Source organism: Triturus cristatus, chromosome 1_2, assembly GCF_964204655.1.
Source record: "Triturus cristatus chromosome 1_2, aTriCri1.1, whole genome shotgun sequence".
Lineage (NCBI taxonomy): Eukaryota > Metazoa > Chordata > Amphibia > Caudata > Salamandridae > Triturus > Triturus cristatus.
The window spans coordinates 1,162,840,228-1,162,852,781 of record NC_140580.1 but is presented as its reverse complement, the minus strand read 5'-3'; positions in this window follow the sequence as shown (position 1 = coordinate 1,162,852,781).

Here is a 12,554-nt window from a genome sequence, read left to right as displayed (position 1 = left end):
ACCACTGCACATCAATGTGAGAAGTTGGCCTGGTATATGCTGTCCACTAGTTATAGTGGGCACCATGCACCAGTACAAACAACCCCTTATTGATGATAGGTTAAAGACAACCTTTATTGAAAGCTATCCTAGTGGTAGCTATGGAGAGCAGCCTTCAGGCTAAGTCTTGAAGGAATGTAAAGCAGCTTGTTTTACCAGTCTATAATCTCTTGAGTGGCTAAATTAAAGGAGACCACAGGAGGTGTATATATAAAATATATGTATTTATTCCTAAACACACCCTACTAGTCTCTTAATGAGCCTAGAGGTAAAAGCACATATGTTACACTTCAAATATCACAGTAAATTAGCACAATATACGATAGACCCTAGGGGCGGACCAAACCATATATTAAGAAAGTGGTATAAGAACCACGACTTGACTAGACACAAGGCCTAGAGCCTGTAGAATCGCTGGGACCCCAAGGAACCACCCAAGGTAGTTACACAGGGGACCCACGGGGGACGTGTGCAGTGTGAGAACACAGCCGCGAGCTCCCGTTAGCTTCTATGGGGAAAGTCGCAGTTAGAATTTTAAAGTTTAAGGATACTTAGGAGTGGACTAGGAACAAACCCTTTTGGACTTAGATGGTTCTAGGGCCAACACCCATGGAAGCACTGGAGTACTCGGGTTACCTCACCCAGGGATGCCGGGTGCATAGGTGTCAAATGGTGTCGGGTCGCGTCTTCATTTTAAATGGCAGCTTGCTGAAAAGTGCTGCTGCCGGGAAGCTGAGAAGTGTCCGAAGAGATCCAAGCCTGGAGGGGTCGAGGACAACTAGTAGCTGGATTTGAGCTGTCCCACAAAGGATGTCGAGTGCTGCAGTGTTTGTGCCCGGATTGGACACAACAAGCCTTGGCAAAAGCAATCCATGCAGGAAGAGGAAAGATACTTTAGTGCGGACCAGCAAGGTCCTGGCAACTCCCCAAGCAATGGAGAGTCAGGGCACATCAGGAGCAACCAGAGAAGCCCAATTAAAGTAAGAGTTGCCTTCACAGGGACCCACCAGTCAACGGACCAGGGATTGCGAAGGAGCCTCGAGCGAAAACACAAAGAGCGGGCTCACGGAACACTCATGGAGTGTAGGCCAGCAATCTTCAGTGTAAAAGGTGCTTGGGGTCTGGGCTACAAGTAACCCAATGCACAACCTCAAAGGACGTCGAGAAGCTGATGCACTTGCAAATGTGCATGGTGTCCAGGAGTTCCGGTTCCACAGTACCCACAAGGGCTATGGGTCTCAGCTTTGCTGGGGACTCGGGTCAGCCTCTGGGAAGTCTGGAAACCTACCTTCTGTGTTGCAAATTCTTCGGCATCCGGCGAGAGGTTCGGAGATACAGACCGGACAGATGCACCTTTGGTGCCTGCCAAGCAGGGGAGTAACTCCTTTACTCCAAGGGAGATTCTTCAGTCATCTAGTCGTGTAGATCGTCGAAGTTCTGGGATTTCTGGTGCAGAGTTTTGTCCAGGTGTAATCTAAAGTCCTGTAGCCAGGGGTTCTTTTCTTATACCCAAGGAAGGGGTTGGACATACTCTGGGGACCCACCTATGGGAGGGTCAGGAAAGAAGGGTGGCTACACCCATTTCCATTGTTCAGTTTCACACCAGAGCAGGGGCTAGTAGCCCCTGCAACCGGTTTGAGCTGGACTATGCACAGGGACACCAAATGTGCCTCTAGTGTAGACTTTAAAGCACTCCTGGAGTGCTCCCACCCAGCCCTAATCCACTAAGGCCTGTCTGGGAGGTGGTAACACCTCCCTGTGACAGGAAACCTATTGTCTAGGCCTCCCCTGCTGGAGTTTCGGTCAGCAGCAGGAGGCAGACTCGTGTCTATGGCTGGCAGCATCCATTTTGTGATGCCAGAGCTCTGTTAGCTAGTACCGGGTATACCGGTGCTGTCATGTCTCTCCCTCTAGAAGGGTGGGATCATACTCCCACACCACTTACTGGTGTGGGGGTATGATTCCAAGGTGTTTGACACCAAACACGACATGTTTCCGTGCCGCCAGTCCAAAGTTAGCATTTACCGTTTGGTTATAATGCACTTAAGAGTATATGGTCAGGCTGCATCACAGAAAACCCCGGAGAAGAGATTCCGAAGGATGCAGAGGGGCTCTGCTCATGCATGGTCACCCTCTCACACAAAACCAAGCACCCTGCCTTCAGGATTGATAAGCCCTGCCATAGGGGTGACTGATCGGTTTATATGTGCAGTGATAGGGTGAGATATAGTGAACCTATATCTCAGGAAGGGGTGCATGCACCACCATGCCCAGGCTGCAGTAGCAGACCTGTGGTGTCATTTTGGAGGGCTTCCCAGGGGTGGCATAATGCATGCTGCAGCCCCTGGTAGGCCTCTGGGGTACCTATGGCCTGGGTACCTAGTATACCATATAAATGTAAATTGTAAATTTGATACTTGTATAGCTCACTACTCACCTGCAAGGGTCTCAAGGCGCTTGTACGAATACCGCTGTGGAACCCATCCTGGTTTGGCAATAACTTATGATTGGAGAGATGAGGGACACTTTTGCCTGGTGGTAGGGAGAGAATCCGAGGAGGCAGTCATGGAGGGTGGGGGCGCCAAAAATGATTGTCGCACCGGACACCACCAGCGCTAAAGCCGTCCTGCCCCCACCTACACCCCACCAGGTCCCATTTCTTCCCTCCCTCGGTCCTGGTGGTGGGCCCCATCCCACCCTCCTGTTTACATTCTAGAGAGAAGGCACACCTGCTTGACCCATCAGCACCTTAACGAGACTGCGCTGTCCTCCAAAAATCGTTGTCATCCGCGTTACTGCCTGTTGAGTGTTTCTGCAGCAACTTCCCACCGGTGAGTGCTCCTACCTCAACTTCCCACCATTGAGTTTTTCTACCGTAACTTTCCCCCATTGAGTGTTCCTACTGTAGCTTCCCACGTTGAGTATCCTTACAGCAGCTTCCCATCGATGAATGTTCCTACCGCAACTTCCCACCGGTGAGTGCTCCTACCTCAACTTCCCACCGTTGAGTTTTCCTACCGCAACTTCCCCCCATTGACTGTTCCTACTGTAGCTTCCCACGTTGAGTATCCTTACAGCAGCTTCCCATCGTTGAATGTTCCTACCTCAGCTTCCCCCCATTGAGTGTTCCTACTGTAGCTTCCCACGTTGAGTATCCTTACAGCAGCTTCCCATCGTTGAATGTTCATACCTTAGCTTCCCACCGTTGAATGTTCTTACCTCAGCTTTCCACTGTTGAGTTGTCCTTCCTCAGCTTTCCACCAGTGAGTGTTCCCACTACAGCTTCCCACGTTGAGTGCTCCTTCCGCAACTTCCCACCATTGAATGTTCCTACCGCTGCTTCCCACCGGTGAATGTGTTCCTTCCTCAGCTTCCACCGTTGAGTGTTCCTACCTCAGCTTCCACCGTTGAGTGTTTCTACCTCAGCTTCCAACCGTTGAGTGTTTCTACCGCAGCTTCCCACCGTTGAGTGTTCCTACCTCAGCTTCCACCGTTTGGTGTTTCTACCGCAGCTTCCCACCGTTGAGTGTTCCTACCACAGTTTCCCATTGTTATGTGTTTCTATCGCTGCTTTACTCTATTGAGTGTTCCCATCGAGCTTCCCACAGCTGAGTGTTCCCATTGAGCTTCCCACAGTTAAGTGTTTCTACCATAACTTCCCATTATTGAGTGTTCATACATCAGCTTCCCACTATTGAGTGTTTCTACCTCAGCTTCCCATCAGTGAGTGCTCCTACCGCACTTCCCACCACTGAGTGTTTCTACTGCAGCTTCTCACCGTTGAGTTTTCTTACTGCAGCTTCTCGCCGTTGAGTATTCCTACCCAGCTTCCTTGAGTGCCCATACTCAGCTCTCTACCCTCTGGTTTGTCGGCCCAGTAGTCTGCTCATGGAGTAGCTATTCCCACCCTGTGGCCAAGGCCTGCACCCAACCCCTCATGGAGGGCCATGTCTTTGGCTATGCACAGTGGGGTTGGCCCATAGCGCTTTGCCTATGGTGTGGCCTTAGCAGGTACCACAAACTCAAAGAAAGCTTCTCTTTCCCAAGCTGCCCCTTTGGAAGTGTTGGCTGTTCTGGTTCGGATCAGCGGTAATGGATGTGTCAGAGAAGGGTACCCTTGAATTGTGGCCCTTGAATTGTGGCTTGCGGACATGTGCATCTCCTGGATCTGTGGTATGCTGTCAGGAATTGTGGTTCCCCGACCCTTAAAATGGCAGCCACGTTCTATGGTACCTGCCTCGCTTGACCCGGGCCATTGTTTTAGGTTATGTGGTACCACAAATTCTGTAATGGTACGGTCGTTCGTTCCCGTGACTTATTTAAATGATTTAATTTGACCAATTAGGGACTTGGGGCCCGACCTTGGGTCAGAGTGTGCTCACCCTCTTCCCTTATATGGCCTTATATTTCTTTTTCAGGATTCAGGGATTTTGCTCCAGATGCTAAAATGGCTGCTGCAGGTGGAATGTTTCTACTACGGCAGCCAATCAGATCTCTGAGGGACAATAGGAGAAACAGCTCCCTTGTCCAATCAGACTTCTTTGTTTTTTTTAAATCTAGTGGAGGATCTGTGAATCCCCGAAGATAAAGATGTACAAAAGTGTTAAACCTTTAAAGCTCATGAATCCACTCTCAACAACTGCTGAATGGATTTACACCAACCAACAAGAAGCAGCTTTCTGAGTGGAGTTCTAGTTTTGTTCCATGTCCTCTATTGCCCCTCTATATACTTTGCCCCTACTGTATACTGTAGTAGTGCATGCACCCCACTTGTATCCTATCTCTTGTAAATGACCCCCGTTTCCTCCCCACACTGTTTGTCTCCTGCCTGCCTTATATGGTATTACTTTTTGCTTCCCACTTATGCTGGATCACCTGCAAGACATGAATCTGCAATCCTTGGAAAGCGCTCTGATGCCAAGATGGCACTATTTAAAACACAAAAATTAAATAAAATAATAAATAAAAGATAGATTGTTTTTTATATGATATGTTTATTGTGAGGTTGATACAGCTATTTTCTTCAAAGTTCATCACTGACTGGAATTAGAATGTCTAGGTTACATCTCATGAATATATATATATGTTGATACGATGATGGACACTGGTGAGAGCAGTGGATTTATGCAATTCTGCGGCTTCAACGTTTGCTGCATAATTATGGATCTACCGCCTTCATCACATCATTTGCCATATAAATAGCATCATTTGGAGATTTACCAAAATGTAGATTCACAAAAGTAATCTGAGACAAAATCCTAACTTTAAGACTTTCGGTATTCACAAAGGGCATTTAGGAGTAGTAGAGTTACGACGCTTAACTTTACTACTGCTAAACTGAGACAAAATCCTAACTTTACGACGTTAGGTATCCACAAAAGGCATTTAGGAGTAGTAGAGTTAGGATTCCTAACTTTACTACTTCTAAATGTCTTTTGTGAATACCGAGGGTCGTAAAGTTAGGAGTTTGTCTCAGATTACTTTTGAGATCGGCCCTTGTTTCTTGTTCAGATGGATGAAAACAATAGAGCTCATGAATATGCACCTCGTTTGCAGTTTTTATATTTAGTTCAGACAATGGATCATGATGTTGTCGTTTGTACTGCAGGACACTAGTACCTTTGTCAGTGGGAAGCTCCGCAGCGGGGCTGGGGGGGCAGGGGGCTGTCTCGTTGGTGAAGGGACCCATATTTCTTCAGGAATACTGGATGATTCTCTATGTCACAGTTACCTGGAAACGATGGGCTTTTCTGCCATTGCATTTTGTGCAATATAAACACCCAAACATGTAATAAATACATTTATGTTGCATACTGGTGATAGTACATTATGATGGCTCGGTCAGAGTTTCCATTAAAAGATCATTTTTTGTTTGCTTCATTACTTTGGTGCCGTTTGATGACTCTGCATGGTATTAAGATTTGGCTCAGCTGGTTCCAGAGAGATCTGTCGGGGTGGGGGCCAGTAAAGGTGGTATCCTCCCAGAGGATTTGTAGCGCTTTCTATCACGACCCCAAAGCGCTTGTGTGATGAGTTCAGAGATCTGTCCGTGATCCATGGAGTCTCAAACATGTCTGGGAGGGTGGCTGGGTGCTAGTGAGCTGGAAAGAGCGGGCCGCTCCATTTGGTGAAAAGGAAGCGGTACACTGCAGTTAGCCACATCCAGTCCTGCTACACTGACCCTGGTGCACTCAGTGTAACACGCGCATACACGCAAGAGCTTCAAACTGTTCCCTTCTTTGGAGGTATTTATATTGCACTTACTAACCCTGACGCTAGAAAGAACAAGCATTGGCATAGCCAATATGTCTCGCCTTTGGGACCTTATAAGTGTTAAGATATCCAGCACAATATCCTTGGTGCAACAACATCAAGTGTTGCATGGCTAAACACTTATAAGGTCCCAAAAGCGAGACCTATTGGCTATGCCAATGCTTGTTTTGAGTGAGTGGCTCGTGCAGGTATGCCACTGTGAGGGAGAGATGCTGCGAGTGCTTTTACAGGAGCCCCTATGACATTGCGCCTGTGTTAGTGGTGGACGTGGTGCTGGACGTGGTGGTGGTGGACGTGGTGGTGGATGTGGTGGTGGATGTGGTGGTGGTGGACGTGGTGGTGGACGTGGTGGTGGTGATGGTGGATGTGGTGGTGGTGGTGGGCGTGGTGGTGGTGGACATGATGGTGGTGGTGGACGTGGTGGTGGTTGTGGACATGGTGGTGGACATGGTGGTGGTGGACGTGGATGTGGTAGTGGTGGTGGATGTGGTGGTGGGTGTGGTGGTGGTGGTGGATATGGTAGTGGCCTTGGTGGTGGACATGGTGGTGGATGTGGTGGTGGTGGTGGATGTGGAGGTGGATGTGGTGGTAGATGTGGTGGTGGTGGTGGACATGGTAGTGGATGTGGTGGTGGTAGTGGTTGTGGATGTGGGAGTGGATGTGGTGGTGGTGGTGGATGTGGTGGTGGTGGTGGATGTGGTGGTGGACATGGTGGTGGTGAATGTGGTGGTGGTGGATATAGTGGTGGTAGTGGCCTTGTTGTTGGATGTGGTGGTGGACGTGGTGGTGGTGGACATGGTGGACATGTTTGTGGTAGGCATGGTGGTGGTGGTGGTGGATGTGGTGGTGGACATGGTGGTGGTGGTGGACATGGTGGTGATGGTGGATGTGGTGGTGGTGGTGGACATGGTGGTGGTGGACGTGGAGGTGGACGTGGTGGTGGATGTGGTGGTGGTGGACATGGTGGTGGTGGTGGACGTGGTGGTGGTGATGGTGGATGTGGTGGTGGTGGGCGTGGTGGTGGTGGACGTGATGGTGGTGGTGGACGTGGTGGTGGTTGTGGACATGGTGGTGGACATGGTGGTGGTGGACGTGGATTTGGTAGTGGTGGTGGACGTGGTGGTGGGTGTGGTGGTGGTGGTGGATATGGTGGTGGCCTTGGTGGTGGACGTGGTGGTGGATGTGGTGGTGGTGGTGGATGTGGAGGAGGATGTGGTGGTAGATGTGGTGGTGGTGGTGGACGTGGTGGTGGATGTGGTGGTGGTGGTGGTTGTGGATGTGGGAGTGGATGTGGTGGTGGTGGTGGATGTGGTGGTGGTGGTGGATGTGGTGGTGGACGTGGTGGTGGTGAACGTGGTGGTGGTGGATATAGTGGTGGTAGTGGCCTTGTTGTTGGAAGTGGTGGTGGACGTGGTGGACGTGGTGGTGGTGGACATGGTGGACATGTTTGTGGTAGGCATGGTGGTGGTGGTGGTGGATGTGGTGGTGGACATGGTGGTGGTGGTGGACGTGGTGGTGGTGGACGTGGAGGTGGATGTGGTGGTGGTGGATGTGGTGGTGGTGGACGTGTTTGTGGTGGGTGTGGTGGTGGTGGACGTGGTGGTGGTGGATGTAGTGGTGGTGATGGTGGATGTGGTGGTGGTGGTGGGCATGGTGGTGGTGGACATGATGGTGGTGGTGGATGTGGTGGTGGTTGTGGACATGGTGGTGGACATGGTGGTGGTGGATGTGGTGGTGGTGGACATGGTGGTGGTGGACATGGTGGTGGACGTGGTGGTGGTGTGGTGGTGGATGTGGTGGTGGTGGTGGACGTGGATGTGGTGGTGGTGGACATGGTGGTGGTGGGTGTGGTGGTGGTGGTGGTGGATATGGTGGTGGCCTTGGTTGCGGATGTGGTGGTGGATGTGGTGGTGGTGGTGGTGGTGGTGGATGTGGTGGTAGATGTGGTGGTGGTGGTGTTCGTGGTGGTGGATGTGGTGGCGGTGGTGGTTGTGGATGTGGTGGTGGATGTGGTGGTGGTGGATGTGGTGGTGGATGTGGTGGTGGATGTGGTGGTGGATATAGTGGTGGTGGTGGCCTTGTTGGTGGTGGACGTGGTGGTGGTGGTGGACGTGGTGGTGGATGTGGTGGTGGTGGACATGGTGGTGGACGTGGTGGTGATGGACATGTTTGTGGTAGGCGTGGTGGCGGTGGTGGTGGATGTGGTGGTGGACATGGTGGTGGACATGGTGGTGGTGGTGGACATGGTGGTGATGGTGGATGTGGTGGTGGTGGTGGGCGTGGTGGTGATGGACGTGATGGTGGATGTGGTGGTGGTTGTGGACATGGTGGTGGTCGACATGGTGGTGAATGTGGTGGTGGTGGACGTGGTGGTGGACGTGGTGGTGGATGTGGTGGAGGTGTGGTGGTGGATGTGGTGGTGGACATGGATGTGGTGGTGGTGGTGGTGGATGTGGTGGTAGTGATGGATGTGGTGGGGTGGTGGATGTGGTGGTGGTGGATGTGGTGGTGGGTGTGGTGGTGGATATGGTGGTGGCCTTGGTGGTGGATGTGGTGGTGGATGTGGTGGTGGATGTGGTGGTAGATGTAGTGGTGGTGGACGTGGTGGGGGTGGATGTGGTGGTGGTGGATGTGGTGGTGGTGGACATGGTGATGGTGGTGGATTTGGTGGTGGTAGACGTGGTGGTGGTGGGCATGGTGGTGGTGGATGTGGTGGATGTGGTGGTGGATGTGGTGGTGTTGGTGGATGTGGTGGTGTTGGTGGACGTGGTGGACATGGTGGATGTGGTGGTGGATGTGGTGGTGGTGGATGTGGTGGACTTGGTGGTGGTGGACGTGGTGGTGGGGGTGGACATGATGCTGGTGGACCTGGTGGTGGATGTGGTGGTGGTGGACATGGTGGTGGTGGACATGGTGGTGGTGCATGTGGTGGTGGTGGTGGACGTGGTGGTGGTGGTAGACATGGTGGTGGTGGATGTGATGGTGTTGGTGGACGTGGTGGATGTGGTGGATGTGGTGGTGGTGGATGTGATGGAGGTGGTGGATGTGGTGGTGGTGGATGTGATGGACGTGGTGGTGGTGGACGTGGTGGTGAGGTGGACATGGTGGTGGTGGACGTGGTAGAGGACTTTGTGGTGGTGGAGGACATGGTGGTGGACATGGTGGTGGTGGAGGACGTGGTGGTGGATGTGGTGGTGGATGTAGTGGTGGATGTGGTGGTGGATGTGGTGGTGGTGGACATGGTGGTGATGGATGTGGTGGTGGACATGGTGGTGGACGTGGTGGTGGATGTGGTGGTGGTGGACGTGGTGGTGGATGTGGTGGACGTGGTAGTAGTGGATGTGGTGGTGGTGGACGTGGTAGTGGTGGACGTCATAGTGGTAGTGGTGGACATGGTGGTGGACGTGGTGATGGTGGATGTTATGGTGGTGAACATGGTGGTGGTGGACAGGGTGGTGGTGGATGTGGTGGTGGTGGACGTGGTGGTGGACATGGTGGTTGTGATGGTGGATGTGGTGGTGATGGACATGGTGGTGGTGGACATGGTGGTGGGGGACGTGGTGGTGGGCAAGGTGGTGATGGTGGTGGATGTGGTGGACGTGGTGGTGGTGGACATGGTGGTGGTGGAGGACATGGTGGTGGATGTGGTGGTGGATGTGGTGGTGGTGGACATGGTGGTGGACGTGGTGGTGGTGGACATAGTGGTGGTGGACGTGGTGGTGGTGGTGGATGTGGTGGTGGATGTGGTGGTGGTGGATGTGGTGGTGGTGGTGGACGTGGTGGATGTGGTGGTGGACGTGGTGGTGGTGGATGTGGTGGACGTGGTGGTGGTGGTGGTGGACGTGGGGGTGGAGGTGGACGTGGTGGTGGTGGACATGGTGAAGGAGGTGGTGGTGGTGGACATGGTGGTGGTGGAGGACATGGTGGTGGTGGAAGTGGTGGTGGTGGAAGTGGTGGTGGATGTGGTGGTGGATGTGGTGGTGGACGTGGTGGTGGATGTGGTGGTGTGGACGTAGTGATGGTGGATGTGGTGGTGGACGTGGTGGTGGACATGGTGGTGGTGGTGGACGTGGTAGTGGTGGATGTGGTGGAGGACCTGTTGGTGGACGTGGTGGTGGTGGACATAGTGATGGTGGATGTGGTGGTGGACATGGTAGTGGACATGGTGGTGGTGGACATGGTGGTGGTGGATGTGGTGATGGATGTGGTAGTGGTTGATGTGGTGGTGGTGGATGTGGTAGTGGTGGACATGGTAGTGGTGGACATGTTAGTTATAGACCTGGTGGTGGTGGTAGACATAGTGGTGGATGTGGTGATGGTGAACATGGTGGTGGTGGAAATGGTGGTGGTGGATGTGGTGGTGGTGAACATGATGGTGGTGGACATGGTGGTGGTGGACGTGGTGGTGGTGGACATAGTGGTGGTAGACATGGTGGTGGTGGATGTGGTGGTGGGGGACATGGTGGTGGTGGACATGGTGGTGGGGGACATGGTGGTGGGCAAGGTGGTGATGGTGGTGGATATGGTGGACGTGGTGGTGGTGGACGTGGTGGTGGTGGAGGACATGGTGGTGGATATGGTGGTGGATGTGGTGGTGGTGGACATGGTGGTGGACGTGGTGGTGGTGGACGTAGTGGTGGTGGACGTGGTGGTGGTGGTGGATGTGGTGGTGGATGTGGTGGTGGATGTGGTGGTGGTGGTGGACATGGTGGATGTGGTGGTGGACGTGGTGGTGGTGGACATGGTGGTGGTGGACATGGTGGTGGGGGACGTGGTGGTGGGCAAGGTGGTGATAGTGGTGGATGTGGTGGATGTGGTGGTGGTGGACGTGGTGGTGGTGGAGGACATGGGGGTGGATGTGGTGGTGGATGTGGTGGTGGTGGACATGGTGGTGGACGTGGTGGTGGTGGACATAGTGGTGTTGAACGTGGTGGTGGATGTGGTGGTGGATGTGGTGGTGGTGGTGGTGGTGGTGGTGGTGGTGGACATGGTGGACGGGGTGGTGGACGTGGTGGTGGTGGATGTGGTGGATGTGGTGGTGGTGGTGGTGGATGTGGGGGTGGAGGTGGACGTGGTGGTGGTGGACGTGGTGGAGGAGGTGGTGGTGGTGACATGGTGGTGGTGGAGGACATGGTGGTGGTGGAAGTGGTGGTGGTGGAAGTGGTGGTGGATGTGGTGGTGGATGTGGTGGTGGACATGGTGGTGGATGTGGTGGTGTGGACGTAGTGATGGTGGATGTGGTGGTGGACGTGGTGGTGGACATGGTGGTGTTGGTGGACGTGGTGGTGGTGGACGTGGTGGTGGATGTGATGGTGGACGTGGTAGTGGTGGATGTGGTGGTGGACCTGGTGGTGGACGTGGTGGTGGTGGACATAGTGATGGTGGATGTGGTGGTGGACATGGTAGTGGACATGGTGGTGGTGGACGTGGTGGTGGTGGATGTGGTGGTGGATGTGGTAGTGGTTGATGTGTTGGTGGTGGATGTGGTAGTGGTGGACATGGTAGTGGTGGACATGTTAGTTGTAGACCTGGTGGTGGTGGTGGACATAGTGGTGGATGTGGTGATGGTGAACATGGTGGTGGTGGAAATGGTGGTGGTGGATGTGGTGGTGGTGAACATGGTGGTGGTGGACATGGTGGTGGTGGACGTGATGGTGGTGGACATGGTGGTGGATGTGGTGGTGGTGGACGTGGTGGTGGTGGACGTGGTGGTGGGGGACATGGTGGTGGACAAGGTGGTGATGGTGGTGGACGTGGTGGACGTGGCGGTGGATGTGGTGGTAGTGGAGGACTTGGTGGTGGTGGATGTGGTGGTGGTGTATGTGGTGGTGGTGTATGTGGTGGTGGTGGTAAACGTGGTGGTGGTGGACATGGTGGTGGACGTAGTGGTGTGTGGACGTGGTTGTGGTGGTGGTGGTGGACATGGTGGTGATGGACCTGGTAGTGGTGGACATGGTGGTGGTGGTGGGTGTGGTGGTGGACATGGTGGTGAGTGTGCTGGTGGTGGTGGTGGACGTGGTGGTGGTGGTGGTGGACATGGTGTGGGTGGTGGGCGTGGTGGTGGTGGACATGGTGGTGGGTGTGGTGGTGGATATGGTGGTGGCCTTGTTGGTGGTGGACGTGGATGTGGTGGATGTGGTGGTGGTGGTGGATGTGGTGGTGGTGGACGTGGTGGTGTTGGACATGGTGGTGGTGGTCGTGGTGGTGGACATGGTGGTGGTGGAGATGGTGATGGTGGACGT